The sequence below is a fragment of the Protopterus annectens genome, chromosome 14.part0 (genome assembly GCF_019279795.1).
Source record: "Protopterus annectens isolate FY-2018-M chromosome 14.part0, PAN1.0, whole genome shotgun sequence".
In the NCBI taxonomy this organism is placed as follows: domain Eukaryota; kingdom Metazoa; phylum Chordata; order Ceratodontiformes; family Protopteridae; genus Protopterus; species Protopterus annectens.
This window is the reverse complement of record NC_056748.1, coordinates 873,267,922-873,287,235: the sequence shown is the minus strand read 5'-3', so window position 1 is coordinate 873,287,235 and position 19,314 is coordinate 873,267,922. Positions and strand designations below refer to the sequence as shown.

At 37.6% G+C, this 19,314-nt stretch overlaps 1 protein-coding gene across 1 annotated transcript in view; it reads right to left on the bottom strand.

Moving 5' to 3' along the window:
• Positions 1-19,314, bottom strand: part of TNKS2 (tankyrase 2) — a gene marked incomplete in the record, with an annotated part of 1,900,381 nt that overhangs the window by 783,954 nt on the left and 1,097,113 nt on the right.

The following is a 19,314-nucleotide window of genomic DNA, read 5'->3' as shown; positions in this document are numbered from 1 at the left end:
AACAGCATTTCAAAAGTGCTCATAACCTCACTGGATGACAGAAATGATTCCATTGCCTCTCTCCTTTCACTTAAGTATCTTCCTCTACCAACAGGGAAGAAAGACTGCAGTCAATTGGGATAAGGCTTGATGGTAACAAAAAGATAGGGTAAAAAAAAAAAAAAAAAACACAACAGCTTAGTTTGGTCAAGGTAGTACCAGAGCTGCCTGTATGCATCCTAGGGATGTAGGATCTTTTCTCCCTTGTTTTTAGCATCAGTATAAAACACTGGGAGATAAATGGGTAAGTTCAATGTAAATTCTGAAACAAATCTAGGCATGAATGACGGATTAGTGCCCAACACAACCCTGATGTCCTTGTGAAAAATCAGATAGGGTAAGCCTACCATTAGAGCTTGCAGCTCACAGACTCCCTTGCAGACATCAGAGCAATGGTAAAACAGCCTTCCAAGTAATGAACAATCAGCCTGAGAGGTAGGTTCAAAATGAAGTAAGGTCAAGCTTCTACAAAGATGACATCCCACTGAAAAGGAATATGCTTTTGACGGAGTCTCAACTGCAACATTCCTTTCACAAATTCTTTCACCATAAAGAGAAAGAGTTGAAAGACGGGGATTCAGAGGCAGACAAGCTGAGAAGGCCACAAGATACTTTTTGACAGAAGCATATGACAAACCATCTCCAAGTAACTCACCCAAACACTTCAAAATTAGAGGGGTTGAAACACTTCTAGGATGTCTGTTATTGGCTACTTATAAACATAAGGTTTTCCAGCTGTAGGTTTTCTTTCCTCCTCAAATACCTGCTGCACAACCTCAAGGAACCAGTGCTTAAAGAGGTTTCAAAATAAAATCATCCAGCCTGTCAGTTGCAATTGCTCTGAATTACTGTGTACCATTTGGCCTGACACTGTGTGAGCAGATCCGGTCTATGACAAAGCTCATGGTCATTGCCCTTGGCCAATTCCTTCAAAAGGGAGAACCAACTTTGCCTGGGCCAAAAGGGGTCACCATAATAATCCTTGGTAATTCTTTCCGAGTCTTACGAAGTACCTGGGAAATCAGTGGAAATGCATACAGGAGCCTTCCCGACCGTGGGAATAATAGAATGTCTGACTTCTAAGCATGGCTGCAAGGATGTCTTGAACAGAAATGTGCTCAGTTATCTGTTCTGAAAGGAGGAAACTAGACCTATTTGAGAGGCTCCCCACATCTGGATCAAGTCCTGGAAGACCACCTCATGCAGCGTACACACAGGAGGGTCCGTTCAAGATCTGCTTAGTCTGTCTGCCACTGCTAACAGATGATCAGTTGCAGTTTCACAAATTCCTATAATGGTATTTGGAAATCCAATGGATGAAGTTGCTGGGTCCAAAAATTCTTACCACTGATCCCAAGTGGAATCACAAGGGTCACTGCTGCCATGAGGCCTAGATTTTTGAGGAGCCCTCTTGCTGAAGCCACACCTAGAAGAAAGAGATCCAAGAAAATGCCCTGACAAGTCAGAACTCTGTCTTCTGGCAGGAAGGCCATCCTTTTTACTGTCTATCCACTCTTCTAGGAAAACAATTCATTGAAAGGGTGTGAGGAAGGGCTTTTAAAGGTTCATTTCGGAGCCCAGGTGGTGAAGGACAAATGCAACCTTGTCTAAGGATTGCAAGCACCTGGATAGAGAATTTGTACAAATCAGCAAGTCATCTAAATAAAGAAAAATAAGGATTCCTCTTATTTTTCAGGGTTCTGCAATAGTTAGTCACTGGGGGCAGACACTTTGTAAACACTCAAAGTACAGAAGATAGTCCTAAAGTGTAATGCAGAAAATTGTTAGCTTAAGCCAGACACAGCAAATCTCAAAAAATTCCAGAACCTGGAAACAATAGGAATATGATAAATGTCTTTGAGAATCTAGAGTCAACATGAAACAGTGTTCTGCAAGCAACACTGGGATCAGCTGTAAAGCCAGCATTTTGAATTTTGGAACTTTTACAACAGTGTTTAGAGAAGGTAAGTCTAGAATGGGTTTCCAGGAGTGCTCCTTATTTGTTAACAAGATTCTGAAATAAAAATCTTTCACCATTGTAAATCACAAGCACAGATTGTATGACCCCTGCTTCTACCATGTGATGGAGCACTGCAGGAAACAGCTCTGTCTGGTCCAAAGGGTGTGGGAGAATTCCCCTGAAAAGGGAAGGATTTTCTCTCCACTGCCAATTGTAATCTCTCCAAATTATTCTCAGAACCCATTTGTTTGAGACCAATTGCAGCCAGGCTGTAGGGTTGGGAGAAAGCCCGGGGAAAGAAGGAAGCGAAGGGCTGGGGGAGGGGTGGTATGGTGATGGTAGGGGTGCTCTGTGACTCGCACAGTCATTCCTTTGCATGAGGTTGTCCCTTTTTTGAAAGGAAACCCTCATTTGGTTTCGAAAAATTACCATCCTGCCATTTCCCTTTGGGCCACTGACTTTTGTTTGGTTGGGATTTTTGTTCTGCCCCTTGAAGGAAGATGTCTTGTTCGGGAGAACTTGAGTATATGATACATCCTAGATACCGCATGCATTAAATTGCTTCTATCAACTTACTATTTGAGAATGTGTAACTGACAGCTCAAACACCAATTCAGAACTTAAAGGTGCTTTCAAAATTTCGACTTTTAAATCGGAGAAGTTCCAATTATGTAACTAAGCATACAGTCTTAAAACAACAGAATCAACATTTCTCTAAACTTACCTGCACATTTAAGCGCAGGTCTCAAAACATGTATAAAAACCAAAGTTAATTAGCAAATATTTTATTCATACAAGACTTCTGCTCTGCAGGGTAAGGCTGCAGCAAAATCATCCAAACTGTACGCACATTTAAAATAAATTTTCACATAAAGCCTTAATAATTTAGCATTCCAAAGGTTTGCTTACTACAAAGAAATATTTTTTTTCTCTGAAAATCTAACCATTTTCCCTCTTCATTAAGGGACAATAGATTAGATAAAGCCAAATATCTTTAATTTCAGCAGGCAGTTGGGAGGACCACAGCTGGGTCTGCAGTCAGACCTGTCTCATCTGAGAAGACCCCATATTTTTACAGATCCTTACCAGGGACTGCTGGAATAGATACTGGTTGTCCTGTAGGCAGCTCTGTAAACATCTTCCAAGGCCAGTAAGAAAGGGGGGGGGGTTACAGAATTGGGCCTCTCTTCCTCTATAAGGTCACATACCATACACCTAGCTCAGAGGTAGTTCCCGACTGCTCCCAAGCAAAAACATTACTAAGTCTAGCAATCATTATCAGAAAAAGTGAACACTGGTATGGGGGCTTGAGCTCAGGTTCACCTTCTAAAGAATTAGAGTGAATAGACTCCGTGCCAGTTATAAAATCACCTTAGTCCTCAGTAAATTCATAATTTTCTGAAACAGAAAGGTCTCTGGTCAAACTAGCACTAGAACCACAGACTGAAACTACCACCAGAATCGGCTGTCTGTAGAACAAGGAACAGCATCAGACTTATAATAAACTAGAATACCATGAGCAGCTGTATAATGAAGCTTCTGTTTCATTTTCTTGTAAACTTCACTACAAGATAAAATGTCTCGAGACACAGTATCATGTCCGGCAAGGCGTCTCTTACCATGGACTACTCCTGCACCTAAAGGGGTTGGTTCCCCCATACTTTCTCCAAGATGTGCCTCAACCCAGTTCTATAGTGGCTGGCAAAGCAACACTAGAGAAGACTGGGTAAAAGTTATGCAATGTGCGAGGCAAGCACTGGCCCCAACAGAATCACTAACCGTAGGCTGAGGCATATTTTTATTTTGCTTTTTCTTTTTAGGTGCAGCCGGGTTTGATGAGGGGACACCAGAGTTAGGATCATAGCTCTCGACCATACCGAATTCCTCGGTAAAGACTGGTTTCGAGGGCAAAATATTGGGGTGCCACGAATTTTCGATTGACCCCTTTAATTTCCCAGGTTTGTATTTGTTCCTGACATTATCACACACGATGACGTCAGCTTCAAAAGGCAGCTGCTATTTGTTACTTCTTAATTTAAACTGCAGAAGTCAAGAGCTCTGCGGGTTTTTCCTCTTCTTATTCAGAGCACATCTTCCCCCCAACCCCAGTCCAGGTATGTCTGAGGTTTTCTGGTTATTTTATGTTTTTTAGTATGCTCAAGGTTTTCTTTGCCTCTGAAACAAGAGCTGGTTATTTTATGTTTAAGAGCTAGCTGTATTTGCAGTCTGAGAGAAGCTTTATTTATGTATTGAGAGAAGCTGCTGTGTGTATTTAGCTGCTGCGGTCCATCCGAGAGAATCTTTCTTTAGCTGCTGCAGTCCATTACTGTATGCTGCTTATTTTATGTCCGAGAGCTATCTGCTGTGTGTTTTAGCTACTGCAGTCCATCCAAGAGAAGCTTTATTTAAAAGCTGCAGTCTGTTCGACAGAAGATGCTGTGTGTGTTTTAGCTATTTATGTTACTGTATGCTCAGCTCAAGGTCCATTATTGTATGCTAATGCTCAAGTTTCCCTGAAACGAGAGCTGCTTTGTATTCTGCTGCTGCAGCAGCAGAATACAAAGCAGCTCTTGTTATTGTATGTGAATGCTCAAGTTGCTCTGAAATGACAGCTGCTTTGTTTTCTGCTGCTGCAGGCAAATGAGAGCTGCTTTTGGTCCTTTTATTGTATGTTCAAGTTGTTCAGAGCGGCTTCATATTCTGCTGCAGCATACAAATGAGAGTTGCCTAAGCGATAAAGCTTCATATCCATGTTAAGTATGTCTGATGGGGAAGTAGGACATGCTGAATTTTAGGGAGCTACTAGAGTGGTTGCTTAGTATGTCCAATATGCTGAATCTTAAGGAGCTACCAGACAGGCTGTGTGTGTGTGTTTTAGCTGGTCCGTTATTGTATGCTCAAGTTGCTCTGAAACGAACGAGAGCTGCTCTGTATTCTGCTGCTGCAAACGAGAGCTACTTTTGGTCCGTTATTGTAACTTACATTTCATAATAATGTCAAGGGGGTCAGTATAATATACTTAGTACAATACAGATGTCTTGGCCATACAGATCTTTCAATGATGATCAAATTCATTTCATCCAGCAGTAGAGACAGGTATGACTTGATAATTTTTACTCACCATATCTGAAATGATATAAAATCTATAGGTGATGTTTGCATTAAGAACATCATTCTAACATTTTCATGGCATTCAGGTGATAAAAATAATATTTTGGCATTTATTTTATTTTATAATATGAGAACTAATGTGTGTCTAATACAAGTAACACCTGTACCTCACACATTGTCTTTTATAACAGAAAATTAATACATTTCATATTTGCTTTGGGTGTTTTAACAAACAGTCATAGGGTATCTATTCTATTTATTTAAAAAAATTCCCTTTCCAAGTACTATATACTCACAAAGACTCTGAAGGGAGATGTGCAGATTTTCACAGAATGCCCAGATTTTTGCCTCATATTTTTGGTCCATTTCTCATAAAATTGAGGTTTTCTGGCAAACTGTTGCTTAGTCATTAAGGATTGAACTCAGAATATGACGGACCGAGAGAGAGATTCAGGCTTCATACCATTCTGAAACATTATGCTAATCAGAACCTATTCCATCACCTTCCTAAGTTTGTAAGAGCAATATTTAAAAACTGACCCTATTTTTGGTTCTTTGTCTCCCCATTATTGACGGCTTTGTTCATACTTCTTGCGCTAACAGATTGAGAGGTTTGAGCTTCGTACCTACGTTTAGTATGTTCGACAGGGAGATATGACATGCTGAAGCTTACCAGAGGGTGGGTGAGTGTGTGTGTTTTTTAGCTGGTCTGTTATTGTATGCTCTAGTTGCTCTGAAACGAGAGCTGCTTCGTATTTTTCTGCTGCAAACGAGAGCTACTTTTGATCCATTATTGTATGCTCAGCTGCATCGTATTCTGCTGCTGCAGACAAACAAGAGTGATGAAGGTTTGTATCTATGTTTAGTATGTCTGGCAGGGAGGTGTGTGTTCATATCTTGGAAGGAGTTAAGCCTTTAGACAGTTGTACATGGTGTATATCTAATCAATGATAAAAGGTCTTTATGTGGAACAATAAGTTGTCTGATTTATTGGAAAAGGGAATACACATGTTGAGAATATATAAAAAAGGTATCAAACAAACATAATTTGAACAATATTACCATACAACTGAAAGGAAAAGAAGCACTTGTAAATCCCAGTAAGAATATTTGTTGTCCATACAGAAAGGCAATATGAAAATATATCACAAATGATTTCTTCTGGAATGGTTTTGTTCTGGTACTTGAGAGATTCAGCCTAGTGATTCATAAAAGATGTCTTAATTCTCAAAGGAAATCCTTGGACCTCCTGCTTCTGTACTTTAAAGATTATGTCATTTACCCCCACTTGGGGGTGGAAAGCATTAATTTCTCCTATTCACTGTTGGTATCCACTGACACTGCATTCACCACATTCACCTGACTCTCTTTCCAGGGCTTCAGTACATTAATATGATACAATTGCTTGGTGTACTTTATTCCCTGTATGTCTCAAATTACAATTTATCTAATTTATCAGCTCAGTAACGTCATACAATCCTTTCCATTTGGTCAGGACCTATTCTTAAATGTGGGGACCAGAACCAAGACCTGGTTGCACCTTCCTGCATGTATTCATCCAGGCACTTGCAACAGCTGGAATGGCCTCAGAAGTTGCTTCAAAAAAGAAAAGAACATGTCCTATGCGGATCAGCTAAGAGCCCTATCCCTTTAGTCTCCTATCGACTACAAAAGGGGTGATCTATGCTTAACCTACAAGGCACTCTCAGATCTAGCCCTGATGGAAGTGTTACACATTTGCAAGACAAACTGCATGAGGGCCACCTGATCTAAGGATCTAAACCTAGTATGTGACATGAACAAAACATGCTGGAGAGACAGATGCATGTCTCAGAGATTACCCCATCTCTGGAACAGAATTTATATTCATGTAAAGCAGAGACCTTCCCTAACCCTCTTCTAACGCAGTTTGGATCAATGGATGGGGAATCATAAATTCACTCCTGAGGTGTGACTCATTTCCCTTACAGACAGGGGCAGTCTGTAACATAGTCAAAGGCACAGGCACAAACCTAAACTATCCTCTAGCCCTTAAAATTGGGTAAAATTCAGGTAATAATGGCTAGGTTTATAAAGGCTCTTCAGACTTTAGCCTAGTAATCTCCTATGAACCTATGGTCTCCCACATGAAATTCCTTTCTCGGGTCATTTCTTTTATACACTCGTTGTTGACTAATTTGTGCTCCCTCATGTTCCTGCCCAATGGGTATTATAAGCATCTTCCTTCCTTTCTTGTAAACTGGCATAGTGCTTGACTGCATTCTTAAAGGGGGTTTCTTCTTTCTCCCTTGTTTCTTTACTGTGTCCAACAGGCCTCTGTGATGGGCAACAAACAATAATTCAAAAGGGTTAAATCCTGTAGAGGCTTGATGTATCTCTCGTGGAGAACATCAAATAGTGGAACAGTAGGTCCTATCTTTTTCCTTCTTTTTCAATAATTTTTCTAGGCATAAACTTCAGGGCCTTATTGCTTACTGACCTATTCTTCTAGCCCATCTATTTGGGGGTGGTAAACAGATGTTCTTCACTTGGAAGTTCTGGTAAAGATGTTACATGATTTTTTTGAACGTAAAAGGGATGCCTTGGTGTATCAAAATCTCCTTTGGTATGCCTATGGGAGAATAATGATACCAGTTCTTTTGCATTCACCTTGAAAATGGCTTTTCTGAAGGGAATCATTTTAGGGAATCTAGTGATATAGTCTACCAGCACACTAATGTATACTGGTCTCCATTGCTGGATCTAACCAGTGGTCTTGCAATGTGCAGTGATGACACCATAATTATTGGTATAAGAATTAACTGAATTTTAAATCCAAGGTTTAGGCCAGTCTGTTCCTCTTAATGTGTGTGGTTCTCTGGCAAATCAGTAAGAACTAAATTAACTGAGTTTTAAATCCAAGGTTTAGGACCATCTGTTCCTCTTAATATTTGTGGTTCTCTGGCAAATCAGTGAGAACTGAATTCACTAAATAATGACCACCATTTATGTTTCAGTCTTCCTATCTTCCAGGAAATGCATGGTAATGCAACATTTATTCTAGCAACTTTTCTAAAATTATACAAGCAATGTTTAAAACGTGTCCCTGGTTTTGGGCCTTTGCCCCCCCCCCCCAATACATTTTGGCTTTTCCCAGATTTCTTGTACTGCACAGCTCTTCAGGTGGAGAGAAATTTTGTGCTACTTATGCCATGGTCTGCTTGTGGTGTTAGTAGCACAACAGGTAAAATACTTGCTTTTGATGCAGAAGGCTGTGGGGTTCTACTCCCAAGTCCCGCAGTATGTAGATGGATTACTGATACTGTACTGTATTATACTTTTTAAGGGGTGAATGCTGCAGTCCTGAAAATGTTCTCTTTGGTAGAGATACTTAGTAACTATGAACCGGTTATCCGTTTGCCATCCATTCCCTATTGCAATGCTACTAACATCATTTTTTAATGTAATATAGGCAATTTACTCCTCAAGGGCAACAGGCACTTTACTTGAAGATGAAATATAAAGTTGCTTGCTAGCAGCAAACTTTTCATTAGTTACAGTCTACATCTCTTTAATGTGGAATTTAGATGACTTACTTCTGCAGAGATTGTGCATATTTACTTATACTGATGGACTGTAGATGCTTGAGCAGACTTATGATGGAAATGTTCTGAATTGGGCAGCTTTTTCATTATTGGTTCATGCATTTTTGTTTAATTTCTTACTGGAAAAATGTTCAAAACAATACATTTAAAATGCGCTCCAACAAGTGCGCTGTATTATACAAGGAATATAATTTAATACAGTCAGGAAGGTGTATCAAAGAACACATGTATGTTTCATATGCAAGGGGCCTATGATTTGAAAACAGCCCAGAGGTAATATTTATCCACCACTGGCCAGATGCATTTTCTTTGAATGTGGGTTTTAATGCTGTTTCAATGAATGTGAGTTTCAAGGGGAGAGAAGTTTTAATGCTAATTCTATTTTCATTGTGAGAATACATTGCTTTGTTCAGCAGATGTCTATTAGTGTGTGTGCTATAAAATGTAAAATAAAAGTTTTAAATTAAATCAAAATAATCATTGTAGAACTAAAGCAGTATGTACATTACAGTGTTTATGGCAAATGGGTAATAACCAAGTAATGGGACACTGGAATGGCTGCAAGGGGGACGGCTGTGCATGGGGAGCCCCATTTCACCATGATTTTGTGAGAGGGAAAGGGCGGTAGACTAGGACAGCCCCAGCTGGCACAAATTCTAGCTACGCCCTTCATGACTAGGCCATGGAGAATGACTTTTGGAGGTCCTAGCAAACTATAATCTTTTGCTAAGATTAGAAAATTGCCTACCATTAAATGCCCTGCGCTTACCGCAAAACCCACATACTGCAAGTGACAAGTCACCAAAAAACAAAATCCTGACATTCATCATCTCCCTTCCCAGTGAACATCATTGCTACACATTTAAAAAAAAAATAACTGTTACCATTTACTACAGTGTCTGGGGCCATATTCTGGTGTTCTGATCTTCGGTTTGTGTTTGAAAGTTAGTATCCCACAATTCTATTGGAGTGGGTGGGGTTGCATAATTATGTATGCAAATGTTATGTTAATCAGCATGTAGATTTGTACCTATTTTTCATGAGCCTTTGTCCAGATTTTTGATGTTTCCAGGTTGAGAGGTATGGTTAGGATCCATAAAAATCAGAGGACACCAGCCAGAATAAAAAAAAACACACAATACTGGATAATTTATCACAATAAGCACTTAAAATTTATAGTATGCCCCCACACAACTAAACACTGCCATACTGTACTATTACCACAAAAAGTATGAAATGTGTTCAGAATTCTTTTACAACTGACAGAAGTTGAAGTACACAGAGTAAAAAAACCACAGCATCCAACGTTTAACCAAGTTACACTGACATAAAATAACATTTAATAGGAATTTAAACTATACTTTCTTGTCAAACTATAACCTCCATACTATATTCAAATAACGTTATTTGTGGTAAAATCATGAACCAAGGTAAAAACACACAGATCAGAGTCATAGATACAGTAAACGATGTATCAATGCTGAAAAAAATCCAAATTTTGCAATATTTTTGTGTCAAAAGATGACAATAAAGCAAGGTAACAGTAAGGAAAGGCACAATTAATCTGCAGTTCTGACAGCACGAGAGAGGCCCTAGTGTCTAACAGCACACATACACACTGCACTTTTGAAAGAAATACTGAAAGTTTCCTTAGAAACAGTAAACTCAAGCATTTGTCAAAGACAGACACCAAACAAACACTGCTCAAGCAGATTTTCCCACAGAAATAACGTTTAACACTGACCAAAGTAAAATATTATATACAATACACACACACGCATATATATATATATATATATATATATATATTTATTTAAACAGGCACATAATGTGTGTGTGTGTGTCATATTATATATATATATATATATATATATATATATATATATATATATATATATATATATATATATATATACATATATATATATATATATATATATGTATAAAATACACACAGATGTGTGTTTGTGTCTTTCGGCTTTTCCCGGTTAGGGGACGCCACAGCAGAACTCCGGTCCGCTAATGATTGGTAGTGGATTTTTACGTACCGGGTTACCAGCCCTGACGCACAACCTTCAACGAAGGCACGCCCCATTCACGTATGCCTCCACACAGGAAGAATAAATCTAGTAATACAAAAAGAGGAAGGGGATCCCTAAATGGGGCTTATCTGAGCAGTAAGTCATAATAATCAGCACTGAATCCTGTAAGGAGTCAGAGGACTTCCTTCTCTGAATGGCAGAAGTCACTTCCTATGACAGCTGAAAGATTCCCTCTCACGATATGCTCAGCCATTCAGCTGTCACAAGAATAAAGTGGGAGGGGAGTCTGAGCTTTTGAAAGCAGGCCAGTACTGGTAGGGTTGCCACGCCTCTGTTTTTTCCCGAACTATCCGGAATTCAAACGGATTCTCCGGTAGTCCGGAAAACACTGTACAAACTTCAAAAAGGAAACAGACTATCGGAGTTTGTAAATTGGCTGATTTACTATGCTTTTTTTTTTTTTTTTACAAAAAAGCATAGTAAACCATCCGAAAGCAGGCAGCAGGAATGGAAAAAAGAGGGCGTTCCTCAGAGTGATGTCATTGTGATGTCACAAAATGGGCGAATGTGGGAGGGAGAGGGAGTGGGATGGGCGGGGTTACTGGTGACATGGGGTGTGTGGCTTTACTCTGGTTTTAGCCACAACGAAAGGTGGCAACCCTAAGTACTGGATTAGTTTGATAGATAATCAAAAATACCAGTAAGGCAGTGGGAATGATCAACATCTGTTTACCGAAAAAGATTTCACAGTTCTCTGAATGGAGACTATCTTTTCTTGACTGAGAATAATGGTTAGGTATTCAATATGCACCCTCTGAAGGTAAACCTCTGTGAGAGCTCCTAATTGTGACTCTGCAATGTTTACCAATACATACAAGGGCAGGAATGGGCAAAATAAAGCACCCTCTTCTGCATTCACTAGACTGTCTAGTATCAGTGTGGCTAGAAGCCAGTCATCCACAGTAGGGAAACATTTTTGTTCCTTGCTGATTCTGGAGAACACAGTGGGGGCCTGTGTTGACACAAAATGGAAGGACACAAAAGTGGTAATGGCCAGCTCCTATTCACAAGATTAAAAAAAAAAAATTCCCAATTCCTTGCCCTTTCTGCTAATGCAATTAAGCATCCTGGAGGTCAGAGCAACACATCAGCTATCCTCTTGACATGAATGGGACAACTGTTTGCACAGAAGTCACCTGGAATAAGTGTTCTGGGATAACTTGTACAGACTGCCTGATGATGAAAGGAGTCTGGGACCCAGACCCAAGGTGGGCTCCAATTTTTTACTGTTTGTTCTGCAATTACCAGCACAGGTGAAAATGTTCACACCATGGAATGCAAAGGACAGGTCGATAAGCTAAGGCAGAAAGAGGAGGAAAATCTCAGTGGAGAGTCTCATGGAGGAGATGGATCTTTGTTTATCAACTTATCCAGCAAAGAGTTAACGGATGCCCAGAACACAGTATTGGACATGGGTTTAGCCTTCTTACCCGCTTTGCCAACCACTTTACATGACACAGTTGTGAATCTTAGGTTATTTGTGAGGAATGTGAGTCTACATATCATGTTTGGCGATAAGTCCACTAACAGCAGGGTTGTCTTTAAGAAACCCAGCACATATACACCTAATATACATCCCCTGGTAGACACATTTTTAGTGATATGTGAGTGGCAGATTGAATGTTACATCAACAGTTGACACAGACCAGGTCACTATAACTTGTCACGAGAAGAGAGGTGCACTTTGAATGATTTGATGCATGACACTGATATCCTAAGACCTGCTGACAAGGGTGAAGCGGTGGTGGTTTTGAATACTACCAGATACCGATCTGATATGCATTCTTTGTTAATGGGAGATGATGCATATACTGAAGTTGATTATCACTGAGGAATATACAGAGGGTAAAATCTGATCTACATATGTCCAGCTGTATATCTAAAGAATTGTATCAATATTTTACAGTAGAACATCAGACTATTCCCATTATTTCAGGTTTACCTAAGGTGCATAAAGAGCCTTGTCAGCCTCCCTCTACAACCCACAGTGTCAGGGGCTGGATGGATTAGAGAGCCACTCTCGATATGACTGGAGAGGCAACTCAGACTAATGGTTGATAACATCTCAACAGTTTTAAGAGACGCGTTTTCTCGAACGACTTTATGCATTTGCAGATGGTTATAATAAGAATTCTGACCTTTTGCTTGTAGCATTGGACATAACCAGTCGGCTTAGGTCATTCCCAATGATGTTGGTTTTGATTTCATTAGCAATTATAATGAGAGATTCTCACTACTGGATAGAAATGTTATGACTCGCATCAGCAGTCTTCTGAAGATTATTTTGAATAACACATTTTGTTTTGATGACACACTATTGACAGTGCAGAGGTGCTATGGGAATATCCTGTGCTAACAGTTATGCCAACTTGATTTTAGCAGAATGGGAGGATAGATATGTTTTGCATTGAGATAACTCCTGGGAACGTGTCCTTTTCAATTGCAGATTTATTGATGACTATTTTATTTTATGGGCAGGTGATCAAGCTGAGTTACAGAAGTTTGTGGATTATTTAGAGTCAACTACGCAATTTCTGAGATTTACAGTTCATGCCTCCTCTCATCAAATAGAGTTCTTGCATGTTTTATTGAAACTTGATACATATGGGAAGCTTAGTACCACTTTATTTCAGAAGGCATGCTGAAAAATGCATTGCTGCATAGGGGCAGCATGCACCCCCCCTCATATTTTTCCTAATATTGTTAATCTGTTTTTAAGAGCATCCAGGCTGTGTACTTAGTAAGATATTTTTCTACATCGAGCTGAAAAAGTGGCTAACTTAGCTCAATGGGGTTTTAAGAACAAAGAAATTACTAGAACCATAGATGACCTTAAAAGCATGCGTTATAAGAAAGGCAAACCATGGCTTTCCTCTAAACAAGGAGATAATTTGCCTGTTATGAGCAGTAACTCAAACAGAATACCACATGTCTATACACTAGTGACTCTAGGCAAGTCTGCGATATACGTAGCAACTGGAAACTGTTAACTGTGGACAGCAAGATTAGGGGCATAGTAGGAGATGCTCCATATTTTATGTACAACAAAAATGATCCGTATGCACCACACAAACAAACTTTAATTATAAAAACAGTACTAAGCGCTTTCATCTCATCATAAGAGACTTCATCAGAATACAAAGCAAAACATTTTCTACTCTCTTTAAATATCCCATTTAAATGACATGAATTCATTAACCAACCAAAACTGTGAAAATGAAATTACACACACACAGGAAGTTGTCACAACATTTAAAATCATAACGCTAGATAAAAACTTATAAAATGAATCCATCATAAAAAATGTATATAATTTATATAATTATATTATATTTGTTCTTTCATTTAACATAGGGGAAATTGATATAATATCATTTAATCTAAGGGGAACATTGCAGCCAATCTAAGCTGCCATTCAGTTTCTTACTTTCTTAAATTATTTTTCCAGTCCCCTCTCCTTTGATCCAGTTTAATTATATCTAAAATACCAAACATGAATTTTGTGAAGGTTGTGCAATAAAGGGAATGTTTATACAGAGCGTTTGCTTGTTTTTTTTATTTTTTTAGATAATTTAAGTGTTCATATATTCTACACTTGTGTACGCTCTGTTTTACCCACATAAAATTGAAAACGTCATACACACTGCTAAATAAACCACCCTGCTTGTATAACGATTTCCTTTTTTTAAAAATATTTCACTCTTTAAACAATTATTTAAAATTATAAAATTTGTCAATTATACATGAACACTGACTACAACTACCACATGTCCTGGTCCCAAGATTCTGTTTGCTTTCTTTCTTTAAGGTTACATTCAAAAAGCTTCTTAAAATTTGCCTGGTTTTATTAACAAATCTAGGCCATTCTCTGACCTTCTTAAAGACTTCATTACTTGTTCTAAAAATATTCCGGTTAACTTGAAGGGCCTTCTTTATATTACCAGTAATGGCTAAATTGTAATACACATGCTTTATCATAAACATTACATATTTTCTGTAACGTACCACCAGTATTATCCTTTTCCAAACCCACTCCTAAAAGTGGCTTGTAATGAGTACCCCACTTTCCATATACCTCACTAATAATCTCATCTACAAAACTTTCAGGGTAGCTTCTCTCTTGAAACATAATAGAAATCTTTTCAAGTTCTATTACAACATCTTCCAAATTTGATGTCTTATTGCTTGTCTCTTAATAATGCTCTTTTTTTTGCTTTAGTGGGTGGTTACTATAAAAATGCAAATATGCATTACAAAAAGTATCTTTCCTACATACCTTGGATCTGAATCTATCTTGTCCATGTGATATGTATGCATCAAGGTAATTAATACCCTCCCTATCATACTGAAAGGTAAACTCAAGGAAATATGTGGTTAAATTTCAATATCATACAAATTCTTCTATCTCTTGACAAGTTCCTTGCCACAAAATAAAAATAAGATCCAAAAACGTGAGTACTTTTCAGTTTATTCCAATAATGGCAATTTTATCCAGGAGAATAAGATTTGCATAAACTGAGGAACAGGCTGCCCCATTGCTACTCCCTTGATTTGTTGGTAATACTCCCCTTCAGACCATATGAAGTTATTCTCTAAAACCATACTCATAAGTTCACAAATGAGAGTAACTTGGTCATGTTTTAAATTAGATGAATGAAACAAAGTTTCCTCAAATAATGCAAGACCATCATCTTTCGGAATTGTAGTAAAAAGATCTTTCATGTTTATGGTTAAAAAAAAAATCAAATCCTTTACCCATATTTCCTTTTTTAATAAACCCAAGAAATCCCATGAGTCTTTTACTAAATGTGGAGTTTTTTCTAAAACATGTTGTACAGAGGGATCTAAAGCAGTATCAAAGCAAACATGTGTATCCCCCAATGCATCTGGATAAATAACAATAATTTTAATGGGAAGGGGGATGTAGAACCATTGAGCTATAGTAAAGTAGCAAGGGGAAATAGTGACCAAAACATGGACTTTGAACAAATAAATAAAGGAGGGCAGGATTTTCCAGTGGTCAGATGCTCAGAAAGACTGGCTCAGACATGCACGGAGAAGGGGGAATACAACAGGAGTTACTACCCAGTTTCACAGAAGAGGAATTTCTATCAGAATGGGAATAAATCCAGGAATCAGATATATTAGGTAATAAAATTGTGAATATTTGTAATCGGTTTACCATTTATAATTATACAGATAGAATAATTACAGAAGATTATTTTCATTTATTTTCCAAGGGTGTGAAATTAATTCCAGAAAAAAAAGGAGATGTAGTAGATAACATTATGGCCTTAAAATTATATACTAGGAAATTGAATTTTGATATAATTTTTGCAGAAATGGAGCGGTATAATAAATTAAGTTCTAACACAGAACTACCTATATCTAATAAAAGAAGTACTTTTAATCCTTCTTTGCACCCCTTGGTGGACACTTTTTAAAAGCTGGTGTTGGAAGATATTTATAAAATTCATATTAAAGACAACAAGGTGCCTTGGAATTTAACAAGGGATGAATTTAATTTGTTAATGGATTTGAGGAGAGATATGTCTGTTCGTATCACGACTCCAGATAACAGTGGAGGAGTGGTATTATTTAAAACTACTGATTATTCTAATGAAATGCAAGAATTGCTATTTGATGACACTACTTATTTAGGGGTGCCTAAAAATCAGATCAATATTTCTTACTCTAGAATAGATTCGTATTTGGAAGAATATTTAATTAATAGGAGAACAGATTCCAATTTGTATAACTTTCTATATAGAAAATACTCAGTCGTACCAGTATTTTTTGGAATACCCAAGGTACATACAAATGTGGTGAAACCCCTTTTTAGGCCTACTGACGCTGCAAGAGGGTCTAAGACTCATCCTTTAGCATTACTTAATGATACTTGTGTACAACATGTTATAGAAAAACTCCATGCTTAGTAAAGGACTCATGGGATATCTTGGGTTTATTAAAAAAAGGAGATATGGGCAAAGGATTTAATTTTTTGACCACAGACGTGAAAGATCTTTTTACTACAATTCTGAAAGATGATGGTCTTGCATTATTTGAGGAAACTTTGTTTCATTCATCTAATTTAAAACATGACCAAGTTACTCTCATTTGTGAACTTATGAGTATGGTTTTAGAGAATAACTTCATATAGTCTGAAGGGGAGTATTACCAACAAATCAAGGGAGTAGCAATGGGGGGCAGCCTGTTCCCCAGTTTATGCAAATCTTGTTCTCCTGGGTTCGGAAAATACATATGTAATGGGTTGCCCTTATTGCAATAAAGTGAAAATGTTTTTTGGATGATATTTTTATTTTGTGGCAAGGAACTTGTCAAGAGTCACATTTAAATTTAACCACAGATTTCCTTGAGTTTACCTTTCAGTATGATAGGGAGGGTATTAATTACCTTGGTACCTGCATATCACATGGACAAGATAGATTCAGATCCAAGGTCTATAGGAAAGCTACTTTTTGTAATGCATATTTGCATTTTGATATTAACCACCCACTAAAGCAAAAAAGAGCATTATTAAGGGACAAGTAATAAGAGTGGCTCGTATGACATCACATTTGGAAGATGTAGTAGAACTTGAAACAATTTCTATTATGTTTCAAAAGAGAGGCTACCTCAAAAGTTTTGTAGATGAAATTATTAGTGAGGTATATGGAAAGTGAGGTACTCATGACAAGCCACTTTTAGGAGTGGGTTTAGAAACTAATAATACTGGTGGTACGTTACAGGAAATATATAATAGTTATGATAAACCATGTATTTTACAATTTAACCATCTTACTGGTAAAATAAAGAAGGCCCTTCAAGTTAACTGGAATATTTTAAGAACAAATAATGAAGTCTTTAAGAAGGTTGGAGAACGGCCTAGATTTGTTAATAAAACCAGGGCAAATTTTAAGAAGCTTTTTGAATGTAAACTTAAAGAAAGAAAGCAAACAGATCTTGGGACCAGGGCATGTGGTAGTTGTAGTCAATGTTCATATATAATTAAAACAAATTTTATAGTTTTAAATACTTGTTTAAAGAGTGAAATATTTTTTAAAAAAGGAAACTGTTGTACAAGCAGGGTGGTTTATTTAGCAGTCTGTATGACATGTTTACAATTTTATGTGGGTAAAATGGAGTGTACACAAGTGTAGAATATATGAACACAAATTATATAAAAAATAAAAAAAAAAACTAACGTTCTGTATAAACATTCCCTTTATTGTACAGCCTTCACAAAATTAATGTTTGGTATTTTAGATATAATTACATTGGAGCCAAGGGAAGGCGACTGAAAAAATAATTTAAGAAAGAAGGAAATTGAATGGCAGCTTAGATTGGCTGCAATGTTTCCCCCTGGATTAAATGACACTATATCAATTTCCCCTATGTTAAATGAAGGAGCAAATATGATTATATAAATTATATATATTTTTTATGATGGATTCATTTTATAAAAGTTTTTATCTAGCGTTATGATTTTAAATGTTGTGACATAACTTCCTGTATGTGTGTAATTTCATTTTCAGTTTTGGTTGGTCAATGAATTCATGATGTCATTTAAATGGGCTATTTAAAATAGAGTAGAAAATGTTTTGCTTTGTATTCTGAGGAGGTCTCATGATGAGATGAAAGCGCTTAATACTGTTTTAATAATTAAAGTTTGTTTGTGTGGTGCATATGGATTGATTTTGTTTAGTTTTCTTGGTTATTACTGTTGCTTTTGATTTTATACACAAAAGGAATCGCTATTTGAAGGACATGCTCCGTTGTAAAACATTTGATATGGTTAGTGCCACGTTTCAGAGTACCAAGAAAGGCACATATTTTTGCAAGAGGTGCAAAGCTTGTGCATTTATTAAAAGCTCTAATATCTTTATATATCCTGTTACAAATAAACGGTACTGTTACAAGGGATATGATTCTTGCAGCAGTAAGAATGTGGTCTATATAGCCAGCTGTGATCACTGCACCTTGTTTTATGCTGGCAAGACTAATCAGATGTTGAAACAGCGCATTTTACAACATGCTGGCACTATTAGGAATGGACTGGAGAGCAATGCATTATTCCAGCATGTTAAGGAATTTCTGGATCATAAGTTCTTTTTTATGGTGATACACAGTATTAAGCCCACTACTGGGGGTGGGGGTGGGGGGGTGACATCAGGAATAACACAGAGGTGAAAGAGATGAATTGGACAGCTGACCTGCGAGCTCATATCCCCCCTGGTCTGAATGGTTACATTCTTTTGAAACCTATTCTGAAAGCTCCCAGACTATGACACAATGGCATATTCCAGTGTTTCTCTTATGTTAACAGCTACCTCTTAAACCTGTGTTTTTATTTTGCAGGTATGTTTCTGTTTTAATGAATGGTTTTATTAGCCATTTGTTGATAGGATGTCTAATGCCTACTGACTCTTTTTTGATATGTTAGTACTGTTCTTTGCTATGCTACACATCTGTGCTTGTATTTTTAGTTTGCTAGTACAAGGCAGATTTCAAAATGTAT